The sequence below is a fragment of the Camelus bactrianus genome, chromosome 1 (assembly GCF_048773025.1).
Source record: "Camelus bactrianus isolate YW-2024 breed Bactrian camel chromosome 1, ASM4877302v1, whole genome shotgun sequence".
Taxonomy (NCBI): Eukaryota; Metazoa; Chordata; class Mammalia; order Artiodactyla; family Camelidae; genus Camelus; species Camelus bactrianus.
The window spans coordinates 20,202,568-20,215,900 of NC_133539.1; positions in this window are offsets into that span (position 1 = coordinate 20,202,568).

The following is a 13,333-nucleotide window of genomic DNA, read 5'->3' on the forward strand; positions in this document are numbered from 1 at the left end:
TCAACTCTTTGTACTCATCTCTGAGGTCCTGTAAATTTGGCTGCTCAGGATTGGTGCCTGTGACCTTGAGAGATGTGGCCTTTGGCACTGGAACCCTCTCATCTCTATGCAGAGCCACATACATTAGCTAGTTTTATGTACACAAGCCCACAGCCTGTAATCAACAACTGATTAGTGTGGGGTTGTAAAATCCAGTTCTTTGACTCAAAGAGGGACAAATAGGTATGATTTATATTCCAGACCTCCCTGCAGAATCAGAGGGAGTGTGAGACCACCCCTACCTACCCACTCTAGCTTGGCATCTTACTATCTTCTGTCTTGTTTCCTGCATACACTTACTGGTTTCTCCTGAGGGCACCTCCTTAATCCATCACTTTTACCTGAATCTATGGCTCAGGTTTGCTGCTGATAGAATCCTCCTGGCATATGGTAGACGGGAACCAAGATAACAATCAAGAAAAACCAGGATGCACTCCAGGCTGATAATTACAGATAAACAAATGTTTAAACAAAGGGGAAAAGGCCATAAAACATCAAGAGCAGCAACAAAAACTGTAAGCAAAAAATCTGGCACTTTTATTTCTATGATCCTCCAGTTTATCACAGCGACTGAAGAAACAGAAAGAGGAGAAAGGCCATGAAGAAGAAATCTCTCCTCAGTCTACACGTTCTTTTCGTTTTTGTCTTCCTCATTCTTTTCTACATGAAGGCTGCTTTGGCCTAGCTTAACCTGGAGTTTATGCATATGTGTGTTTGTGCATATGTGTGTTTCTGTTTGTCTGCAGTTATACAAATATATATGTACACGTGCGTGTACGTATGTGTGTGTTATCTACACGAAACAGTCATTCACACATGTTTATTTTTCCCTTTTGGTAAAAAGAGGCAATTAAGGAAGGGAAGAGAAAAATGTAACGTTTTCGTGGTCTTCATTTTCCAGGATTCTCAAATTAAACTTACAGTCTTAGCAGAACTATTACATTTAATACTTAATGGTTCTTGGAAAATTGAAATAGATTTTCTTTTCTTTGTATTAATTCTAATATGTTGTTCAAGGTATAGTTTTGTAATAACCTTGATTTCACAATTTGTTTTTAATTATAAATCTGAATATGTTAAAGCACTAAAGAAATTCAGGAGCTTCAGCAGATACGTGACTCAAGAGTGAGTTTTCTTAGAATCGTTTATAAGCAGGGGAAGTCAGTGCATTACACGCTGAGTGGAAGGAGCATTTCCCCTCGTATATTACACAGAATGATGGTCTTCCCATTGGGACAGCTACACCACATAAAAACAAAAAGCCACATCTTTATGGTCCAAGTGTCCCATTTCCTAAAGTTGATCTGCGTCAGAAAAGATCTATGACCCAGTGGTATTCCCTTTCTCAAGTGTCCTTCACAAGGGGCTTTCCTGACTTTCCAAGGACTATCACATTTTACTCCGCTTATATTGCATTTTTATGCCCTGTGGTGCAAAATCATGGGCAAGGTGCTAATTCCTGTCAATAACTATTTACAAGGAAGGATTCAATGAATCAAATGCCTAGTAACAAAGCACTTTTCAATTTAGGTTATTCTCAAATCATCATTTTAACAAAATTGAAGAACTTAATTTAGTTATCTACTTCCAGATATTTAAACAGTTTTATGATAAATCAGAGTAAGATTTGGATATAATTTAGAAAAATTTGAAGGAAGTAAGTTATATTGCTATTTAAAAAAAGGTTATTCTATTCCCTTCTACTTATTTATGGAGACAACTTTGTTAAGAAAAAAGGGGACTGTTCTAGAATTAATACTAGAAACATCTCTCATTCTGATAATAAATAACCTGTGTCCATGGATACGTGGGCTGACTGGAAAAACCAAAGCTTTTCTCGTACCATTAAAAGCTGTATTTTCAAGAAAATATTTTCTTTTAAGATTTAATAAAGATAAAGACTTATAAAATATTCATTTAGCTTTGATCAGTTGTGTGCTTGCACATTAAATTTTTAACACCCAAAGGACTCTGCAGCTTCTTGCCAAGATGGAGTTACACATGTAGGTCTATTTCTACGTCCTCTATTCTGTTCCATCATCTTTTAACTAATACTACTTTGATTTATGTGGCTTTACAGTAAGTCTTGAAATACAACAGTGTGAATGCCTCAATTATTTTTCTTTTTTCAGAATTATCTGGGCTATTTTGGTTCACCTTTCCTAACCAACTTTGGAATTCAGATAGTAGTTTCCTACAAACATTTTGCTGGAGATTTCAATTGGTTTGTATTTATTCCATAGATTATGAAAAACTGACATCTTTACTTTGTTGAGTCTTCAACTTCGCAATCATACTACATGCTGAAAATACAAACTAGATGTCTGCCATTTCCTCCTCCAGTTCTATTTTTCCCCCTCTCTATCCTGCTTGGTAATCCAGGACGCTGACCTCTGTGGACTGTATCAAAGCCTTCCTTATCCTCTGGATTCCAGTGGCTTGGACCAACTACAGGAGACCAAACAACAGAAAATGAGGGAGGGTGAGTTTCTTTACCCAAAGGCACAGCCCCTGTCGTGCAGTCTTCTACAATACGTACTCTTGCTGGGTTTTCTCCTTCAGGCTTACCACTGGCAACACTAACTACTATTCTTCACTGATTACTTTTAAGTCTGCCAGAGCCTTTGAAATTGGCCCTCAATTAAATTTTCTTACATTATGTCTTTGGAATGTGCCATTACTTTACTGCCGTGGCCATATCATTGTGTACGTGTTTTCAGGTACACTCTTATTTTCAAGCAATGTGAATTTGATTACACACACACACACACATGCATACACACAGAGTCTCTACTATTGGTAAATATACTTATATGTTTATGACTCAAATCAGATGACCAGTACACTTTCATTTTGTGGGGCACAACCATGTTTGTATATAGAGAGGATTGTTCATTTGAATTAATAGATTTCCACATTCCATGAGCTTTCTCATAAACCAAATAGTATGTTACATGCTATGAATTATGAAATCATATAGTACATATAATGGAATAGACAAGGTGAGATTATTAATTCTCCCTGGATCTAAAAATTTCAAATTGGAATATCAAGAATTTTAAATGTAACATGTGTTCTAAAAATAGAAAATTTTGTAGATATAAAGTGCTATATTCTACTTGTAGTTTAAAATGTGGTCTGAAAAAATTAGCTTATTAAAGGTGTATATTATGGAGTCACATTTGGAGAAGAGAAAATTGTGATGAAATTCATTTAACGTGTTCTGTTAAACAAGAATGGAAGTGTTGCCTTGAAATGGGAAATATTAAATGTTATAAACTGTCTTCATTGTAATCAGAACTTTGAGAAGACAATGGAGTACAAAATAAGTTAACTCAAGAGGATAAAAAGCTATGTCATCATTTTCCCACATATCTGAATTATCACTGATGAGAAACTCCTAATTAGCATTTTGACCTTTAAGCAGATAATTCAGTGAAACTTTCATTAGTAGTAGATCAAGAAGAAACTGCAAATTAAAATCCAATTTTCTGACTTGTTGCAAACTGCTTACTGAATTTAAGGATATCTATATATAATTACATAATTTTCATTATCAATGAACATGCTAATAGTAGACTCATTCAAAAATATGTTACAAAGGAAATATACTTTAAAAAAGTTTAAGAAACTAGATTTTACCTTTTCCACATTACTGAAAGAACTAATTTAATGTAGAGTTGTTTAAAATTAGCTAAAGAAAGAATATGTACTATTTGCTCCAATTTCATTAAATTTTAAGTACTGTTTTCCTTTTCAATTCAGTTATTATTATTGAGAGTTCACATTAAAATATTTTTAAGAATAAAATAAACAAATTTTCCCTTCTCTCAATTTTTCTAACAGTTTATGGAGTGTAAGACATGAAGAAAGTTTATTATTTTCACCGATTTTTTTATGAGTGGGCATGGAAAATAACCAGTTCCACATATGACCAATTTTTCTGACTTGGTTGTTTTATATATCTATAAAAAACAAATCTTTGCAATGTCAAGCTTACCATGCCATTTATGCTTATCACTAGCAGCCTTTTGGAAAACAGCAATATATATCTTCCTGTTACAGATTGATTTCTCGTCACTGAACAAATTAAAGTGTTACTAATGATGGCAATGATTCTGACCCTCAGGACAATTCCAGAGACTCCGTGTGTTGATGATGTTACTGTTTGCTATTGCTGCCCTTTTGAAAAGCCCAAGGCTTGTTCCCGGAATAGTTAAGATCATTAAATGCATCCCATGATTTTACAGTACGTGTGATGGCGTTGTGGAATAGAGGTACCGTGAGAAGATTAAAAGTATGACTGTCTTTACCCCAAGGCTTATTTGCACAAATTTACTACAAGAAAATTAAAAAGTAAAATTCATTTCACAACATCAAGACTAATAGCTTGATACTGGATAATAGTAAGAGATCTTATTTTAAAACCTGGTGCCAGTGTATCATTGAGGTGGATTACCTAGGTGAGATTTAAGAGTACTAAAATTTTCAACACAGTCACTGATTTTAAATTGTACATTTTCAGAACTTAAGTTTCATATGTTTTGAAGTGAGAAAGTTATGTCTAATGCATTATCTGTAAGTATTCGTGGAAACTTAAGAATCACTTTCTTTTTCTTATTTGGAAAACTTATAGTAAATGCATACTGCATTCCTGAGAATGAAATGTGCCATTTTCTGGTGTTCAATCCTTTATATGAAATGGGTTGCAGGCATTATATAAAATTTGAGAAATTTTTTATATGATTAGGAGTCCCAGAAAATTTTACATTGTACCTTCATAAAAAACAAACAAACAAAAGACACAAAAAGAAACCCCCAAAAGACTTCTCATAATTTATATCACTCAACCTTAAGTATCTATTCCTCTGGTTTTTGCTTTAGCAACAATATAATCAATATGTGATTTGAACTGTCAGCAGAACTTAAAAAAAATGAAACATAGCATATGATTTTAGTGATTAAATATATTTATCAGAAATAGTCAAATATTCTTAAAGAAGAAGTGGCAAGCTTTTGAAGTGGTCTCAATGAAACCAGGTATGATGTATTGTATTTGCTTTGGAGTATTTTCATCCAACTGTGTGCCAAGCCTATCTGATGAGACTGCAGATCAGGGAAGAATGTCACTGAAGACTGAAAATCTTTCAGAAAATGATGCTCAAAATACAAGACAAAGTTAAGATTAAAGAACTGTGAAATAAGTAATAGGAAGAGAAGAAAGATTTAATAAAATTAGAAGGGAAGCCAAAGAGCCTAGTTTTTAAAAAGCGTCAATTCTGTTAAGCAGTCAGGTTCGCAACCACGTCAGATATTCCTTTTACCATGTCCATGAACAGGGACCCACTCTGATTACTTTCGTTAACGGAGATTCATCATATGTATATAATGAAGTAAGGACACAAAATATCAGTTGCTGCAAAACTAGAGCTCACAGAAACTTGCAATAGAATAATCACCAGCAGGATGTGAGGCAGCTCCAGCATACTGCAGCAGTGATGGTTCTAAACAACTATTCCGATAGTCCTATTTGTGTCCACTCTGTCTACCTGTCCTCTCTTTTATTCCTTCTCACCATCTTACTGTGATACGCAGCAGCTGTTCTCCTTCCTGCCAGCCCTTGGCTCTTGACTATTAACACTTCACTTCTGCTTACTCTCTCAGTTTTCTGTGCCCCTCCAATTTGGATCACTGTAATCTCCACTAGCTTTCCAAATATACCATGTTCAGGCTGTCAGAAAGAGAGAACTGGCTGAACCAGCCAGTCATCATCCAGCTTAACATGTTCCTGATGGGCTGAGCATCTTACTGTTTGATAGTCGACTCTTTAAACAGGAGGAGTCCTGGATCTCAGATATCGATTACTGTTCGAACTTTTAAGTCCCTTTGGTACAAAGCATAGCCTGATATAAAATTCTCTTTGAAAAACTCTAAACTTGTAATGGATTCTGAGAAATATATGACCTTTCCTCTAGCCACCTTTAGGCATAACGATCTACACAGGTCCAGTGTCTAAAAAGAGTTGGTTAACTGGAGTAAATTATCCAAATTCCTTTAAATTCCTGCTGTTTCCTTTTTTAAAAAAGCAATATATGTATTTTATTAAACAAATTGAAACAATGGAGATTTATGTAAAATAAAAAGTAGAAATTTCCTGTAACCCACCTTGAGAAAATTACTGTTAACAACTGGTTGTATCTTCCTTAGTTGCTAAGCATATTATAAAATATTATGTTTTTTACATTGGGATCATAAACAATAATTTTCTGTAACTTGTACACACATGTTCATCATGATGGCTACATAATATTCTACATAATGTTATTTATTTTTGGTATTTTACTATTAGAAATAATGCTTTTATATGTTATCTCTCTAGCTATATGTTTTATATTTGTGTAAGGACTTCCACAGTATAAAATTCTAACATGAATATATTGGATAAAAGAGTTTTTACAGATTAATGTTTATTAATTAAGTACTTCAAGTATATCACATTCTGTGTGAGATGATGGTGAAGGAGTCACAAAATGGCTTCCTTGATGCTAAGACAGTTTATAGAATTCACTGTGATTGATTGTTTTCTGACTATCCTGTTTTTCTTTTTTCTTGCTACTGCTATTGTATAACTTGCTTGAATGATTACCTGCTATCCTATGATTTAAGCCCTACCCTAAATACCCTTGTATCTGAAACTCAGAAGCTATTTTCCAGAAAAGGTTACGGAATGATAACAATGCAAGAATGGCTAGATCCTCCAAAAAACCTTGTGACACTGGAGGGATCAGACCTGATAATGCCAAGGCCGCAGGCAAAGGCCTACTTAATGGACCATAAAAGACTCTGTTGTTCTTTATCACTGATATGCTCCATTCACTTCGCCTATATAACCACCAAGTCCCAACACCAAGATGGATTCACAGTTTCCAAGGCATTAGCCTGTTGTCCCTTTGCTGGGCAAAGCAATCAAGTGGTTCTCTTCTTTGCTCCCCAAACTCTGCCTCTGAGTTTGAATCTGCTTTTCATGGTGCAGAGGCTGTTTTTTAGCAGCGATGGTAGTACAAAGGTCAAAGTGTTATATATTTTACCCTATTGTGCTTCTCTTTTGCTATCATCTCACTGAGAGTTGTCAACCCTATACATGGATGGCCCTTAGATCATTCTTCTGCAGAACAACCTCACTCCAACAGTATCTAACAATCAGCCACCTCTGGGCTTTTCTCAAGATTGAAGTGTGTTATAAGAAAAGAAGAGAAAAAAGAATGAATACATGAATGAGCCCCTGTGCTCTCATGGTTAGCAAATTCAAGGATTCCTAAAACCTGCTGCCAGAACTTCCCCAGTTTTCCCTTGTTTTGCTCTACTTCTTGGCAAGTGTTCTTCATTCTTCATTCTTCATAAAAAGTATTCAAAATGAGTCTATTCTCCATAATTCTTTGAATCTATACCCTCTTTTAGCAGATCATCTTGCCTTATCCGTCATACAAAAGAAGCCACCTGATCAAACCTCTCTTAAAATCCTGATATTAAATTAGTCTTTTTTGGTTCCCCTTCTGGTAAAAACAAGAGTATTACCATTTCCTTAATCTAAATGTTTAAAAATAGCAAAGAACAAAATCTTGTGTTACCTGAAGAAGACAGGTGCTGGCTGGTAAAGGAAAAAAAGAGAAAGGGGAATCAACAGAATCTAACCTTCTCTTTTGTAGATTTAGAACCTCACTCTTTTCACTATTTCTGAGATGAATATCCCTGGAGTCCTGTTACACACACACACACACACATACAAACACAAATACATATAGCAAACTAAAATAAACAAACAAACCTAAAACAATAATGTATATTTAATAATTCAGAAATACATATTTCCATAATGACAACTTCAATAGCTATGAGGTCATTCAAGGCCACTAGTCAATGACTATTCTCACTTTCAGTGAGATGTATGGAAAACTGAGCTAAAACCACAAGTTCAGTTAGTTACCTGCATGCTTAAAATACCTGATATATCTGCTTTCACAGTAAGGATATATAGGAGAAAGAAACCCTCTTTCTTTACAATTGTTTATTTTTCTTTTAGTTTCTGTTATTAACTCTAGAAGTTGAGCAATTCTAGGTAAACATTACCAATACCTTGTGTAATATAAAGCTAGGAGTGGCTATTCAAAAATACCTCATGCTATTTGCATAGGACCTCAAAAGCATTAAGCACCTACTACGTGCCAGACACTCTTCCATCCATTAGAATAATTCTTGGCATTATACCTGTATTTGACACATATATATTGAGATTATGAAGGCTCTCTGGAAAGTAGAATCTGAAAAAACAGAGGCATACTTTTGTTTTACAAAATTTATTTTCATCAGACTACCGACCTATTTTGGTTTTGGAACATAATGAATGTTTAAAACAGTGTTTCCTTTGTTGGATGAAAGCACTGAAGAAGAGACAGAACACATGGCAACTCATTACAATGAATTAAATTTCCTTTAATCTCTGTGAGGTCATATGAACATTAAATCTTATCCTGTTATTACAGCAAGATGAGAGGCAAAAGCTGAAGTCTTTGGTGAGACAAAGACTTATAAAATATTATTGCTTTAAACATAAAATCATTATGTCTAATTGAAACAGAAAAACTAAACGAGGTACGAGAGTCTACAGAAGAAACACTATGTTGTCTACTGAAATTCGTGCTTCCACTCGGCAGTATAGTCACACATTGGCTAAGCTACGAGATGAAAGAAGAATTGGTCCTTTCCTTAGAAAGACATAAAAGGTGGAAAGAAATCTTATGGATCCAAGCACTAGATGCTTAGGTGGGTGAGGAAAATTTTTTCTTTTTTCATAATCATGGTAAGAAAACTTAAATAATGAATAAAGAACACTTAAATGAATAAAGAATTTGTTGTTATAAATACAATGGGAAATTATTCAGCTTTAAAAAAGAAGGAAATCCAGCCATATGCAGCAACATGGAAAAACCTTGAGAACATCATGCTAAGTGAAATAAGATAGTCACAGAAGGAATGAACTTTTCAGACACTGAAATTTGGGGGTATTGGGTTTTTTTTTTTTGAATAGTTAGTTTTGTCTTTCCTAATACTGTGAGTATGTGCAGTCATTTAAATGTACATTTCTTATAAGTGGCCTTGAAATATTTCATGGGGTTAAAAAAAAAAAAAGACTCTTGACTTCATGAAGCCTACATTTTAACAAGAGGAGAAAGGCAAAAAAGAGTTAAGTAAATGCATGGACAGATCTTACATCTTAGGAAGCCAAGCATCAGTAAGCAGAGTGAACTGAGAGTGACTGAGGTTGGCATGGTTGCATATTTTAGAGAGGATGCTACAGCAGTGCACACGTGAAGAGGTGAAGATCAAATAGGTGTAAGGAGGCAAGAACAGCATGCCAAAAAAAATGAGTGTGGGCAAACACAGAGGGCTTGAATGTGCTTCGCTGTGAAATGAACAAAATGAGGCAAGGTGGAATGAGAAGGTGGTACAAACTGAGGTTGGATCTGTACCAAGAGACAGCTCAAGCAGAATCTTCTACTAAAGAGATTGGATTTTTAAGGGCAATGAGAAATCATAAGGATGCAAGGATGTTACTCACTTCGATTTATGTTATATGGATCATTTTTGTCTCTGTCATTTGGTTGAAGGTGAAGCATAGTGGAACCTTGGGTAACAAGAGAATTCTGCAATTTTCCAGGCAGGAGATAAAGATGGCTACAGCCCTGGTACTCACAGTGTAGGTGGAGAGCATCACAAAAATTCATCACAAAAATTTAAATGGAAAGTATGTTCACGTGGAATGTGAAATTTCATTTCCTCAAATACTACTCAGGTAAAAGTTCTATTATTAGGAAATGGAAGGAAGTATTTACCGACTACTGATGCTTTTCAAAATTTGTTTTGGTCCAGATACAAGAGTTAGGTATATTTGGTAAACTTTCTATATAGAAAATTAAATAATACATTTCAGAAGTAAGGAGATCATTCTCTATATGATTTAAAAACTCTCCAACAAAAGGCAAGTGCATTGGATAAATGGTTCAAATATTTGTATACTTTCCTGGCTATATTTAATTGAGTACAATGGAGTGGCATAGCTTCGAAAATATTTTTGTCTGCCCTTATTGCATTTCCTTTACTATTAAGTGCTTTTGGAAAATGACAGATTGATAAACATAGAAACTTCACACAGGAAGCCTCAAGCTGTAATTTTTTTTCCTAACTAGAATGCTATCTGGATTTTTATCTCTACATGAAATAAGGCACTAATACTTTGGTTCTCTATTAAAATGTAGTGTCACTTTGATGAAATAGGTAATGCGCTGACATCAATAGATGAAAACAATGCATTTCAGGAGAGATTCAAAAGGCCTTATGAGCTTAAATCCAAAGATACTGAACACTGAATGCTAAGTAGTGATTAGCAACAGAATATGGAATTTGAGAATGTTAATGTGTGCACATGAATGAAATCTAAAGTGGCACTAGAACTCTTTCAAAGGCTATGTTTACAGGACATTATTCAATATGTTAATTTACGTCAAGTAAAAAAATTAAAAATAATTATATACATATGAATCATGGAATTTGTATGAAAGATCTATCTTACTAAATATGCTATTTTTATCAGTGTGGTTTAAAGAATGTGGTTGTGCAAATGTGAAATGAGGCTGTTGGCTAATTGCAAGAGAGCATAAAGCAGACCTATAAAATAGTTCACTTGAATAAAACAGATTCTGAATTTAGGAGATTATTACGTTTGATGAACTACAGTGACTGAAAACATAGTCCTGATTCAATGGATGACTATACAATTGCTTTCATGGTTGAGAATTCCTCCTTTTTCCCCTCTTACTGTTAGACTTGCTCTAAAATCTGTAGCTTAGTTTATTGGAAGCCTCAATAGTTCTCTTCAATACGTAAGAGGGCAGTAATTCACTCCTAACTTTAATCATCTGGAATTGACTAGGTGTGGTCCATAAAATGCTGAAATATAACTATGACACAGCTAACAATGTTAGCAGAGGCAATGAGTTATGATTACCCAGATGTAGCTATTAATCTTCCTATAGCTGTGCTAAAAATACAGAGTAAACTCGTGTTCTTACAGTAAGTGTATGTGTATGCACTGATGTTTTTGTGTGCGTGTGTATAGGTGAGTCAAGAGCTCAAAGCTATTTGAATCACAAGATGAAAGAAAGAGATACACAGTGGATTCTCATTATTTGCAGCAATGTGCTGTAAAGTCACCATGAACACTGAACTAGAGGATATTGAGTCATTACTCCTAGAGGAAATAGGGTTGGGTTCCTGGAAGCCTCTAGCCAAAACATTTTATCAACCCATCACTACATAACCTCGTACATGAGTGTTTGTTTTCAGAGACACCTTATTTAGTATTTACTGTTGATTCATTAGTATTGAACTTACAGCCAACATGTTAAGTCATGCCTGAATGAAGCTTACTTAAACACTTATTTTCTCTGTAAAGTACAACCTAGCCTTCCTGCACTTAGTTAAACTACACAGCACTTCGGCACTACAACTTAAGCGCAATCTTAAACAACTGGAATCACTACCATCACCACAACCAAAAGACAGAAAAATGCAAAAAGAAGTGCAGCACAAATTATAATGCAAAAATGACACACAGTGTGAGAGCTGAAACAAGAAGGCAGAGGATCACTTTGTTTGACCTCAGCTGGGAACATGAACATCATGTCACTCAAATTTTTTTACTGTTCGGGGCATGTGCAAATGGAGTGGAGTTATGGCTCCATGATTCTTCCTATGTTGACTCGTGTCAGTTGTAAATTCTACTATGGGACAGAAATTGGAGGAGGTATGTTACACGACAATTCAAAAAACCATGACTAAACACCTACGTTATGTTAGGCACTTCGTTAATTGCAAGCATGTAACAAAATAACCCTGGTCTGCAGTCTTTGGGGAGTAAAACTTATGGTGCCTTATCAGTCAAGAGTGTTCAAACAATTGCTGGTTTTTGTACATACCTGCATAGGTCTGCTAAGATTCCTCTAACAACTATTAAAAAATTCTTATATTTAAATGGAAATACTAATTGGCTTGAAATACTATGTGATTAAAGACATGGCCGTCATTTTTAAATCAGTTGAGAAAAGGGGATTCCAAGGCAGCTCTCTTCTATCATTGAAATAGTCTGTTAACATCATTGATAGTGAAATAGTAATTACTGAATTAATACTGGTAACTCTTAGTTCTGCAAAATATTCTAAATAGGATTAATTGTCATTATAGATGACATAAAAGGAATATACCATGTCTTTATAATCTGCACAGAAGGTAACAGCGCTTACTGCCAATATTTTGGATTTAAAATTTAAAGAGAGTAAATTGATCTGGAAAGAAAAATTGAACAGCTTGTAAATTGTACATACACACACACACATACACAGATACAGACGTGTGTGTATAACAATTTAAGATGAGTTTTTATGTTTATAGAGCATATTTGGGGGATTTATAGTATGTCAGTTAAGTTTGTGTTTTTATTGGTGCACAATTTACCAGGATTACTTAAACTTGAAGGCAGGAACATCTGTCTGATTTTACAGTCAAGTTCTATGACCACTTTACCTCTTTCCCTGTCCATATATTTTGCTAAGCCATGAAACTTGAACTGATTATGATATGTGAAAAATCACCATTATTCCATTATCGATATTGAAAAGGTAAAATTAAAAATGAAAATACTCTGAGGGTTGGCCCATACTATCATTGACAAACAAATGTCAGTCCAAATGACATGCCATTGCTTGACACATTTTTCAACCAAGTGTCACAGTCATCTTTGGAGAGTATCAAGGAAATGTTTGGAAATACCTGGAACATTTAAACATTTTTTTTTTTTCCATTGGGAATCTTCAAACTTAATTGACAGACCCAGAAATCTAAAGAAAATCTGATAAAAATTTAGAATATTCCATTGTGTACTCTGGGATTAATATTATTTTAGGAAATGAAGTAAATACTGGGATACTTTTAAAATTATATTTCACAATAAATGATTACATAAAGTTTTATGAAGATAAATTTACCTATGTATCTGTCTATCTATCTATCCAAACTCTATATTGATTTCACATTCAAACCTCTTTATTTACATAATATGAAGGGAGATGTGTTATTATCTGAGAGGGGAGCCATATTATTTTCTAAGGAACTTACAGGCATTTTTTAAAAAGTATTAAATTTCAGAGAAGTCAAATATATTTTTTTCAAAAATAAGGATTAA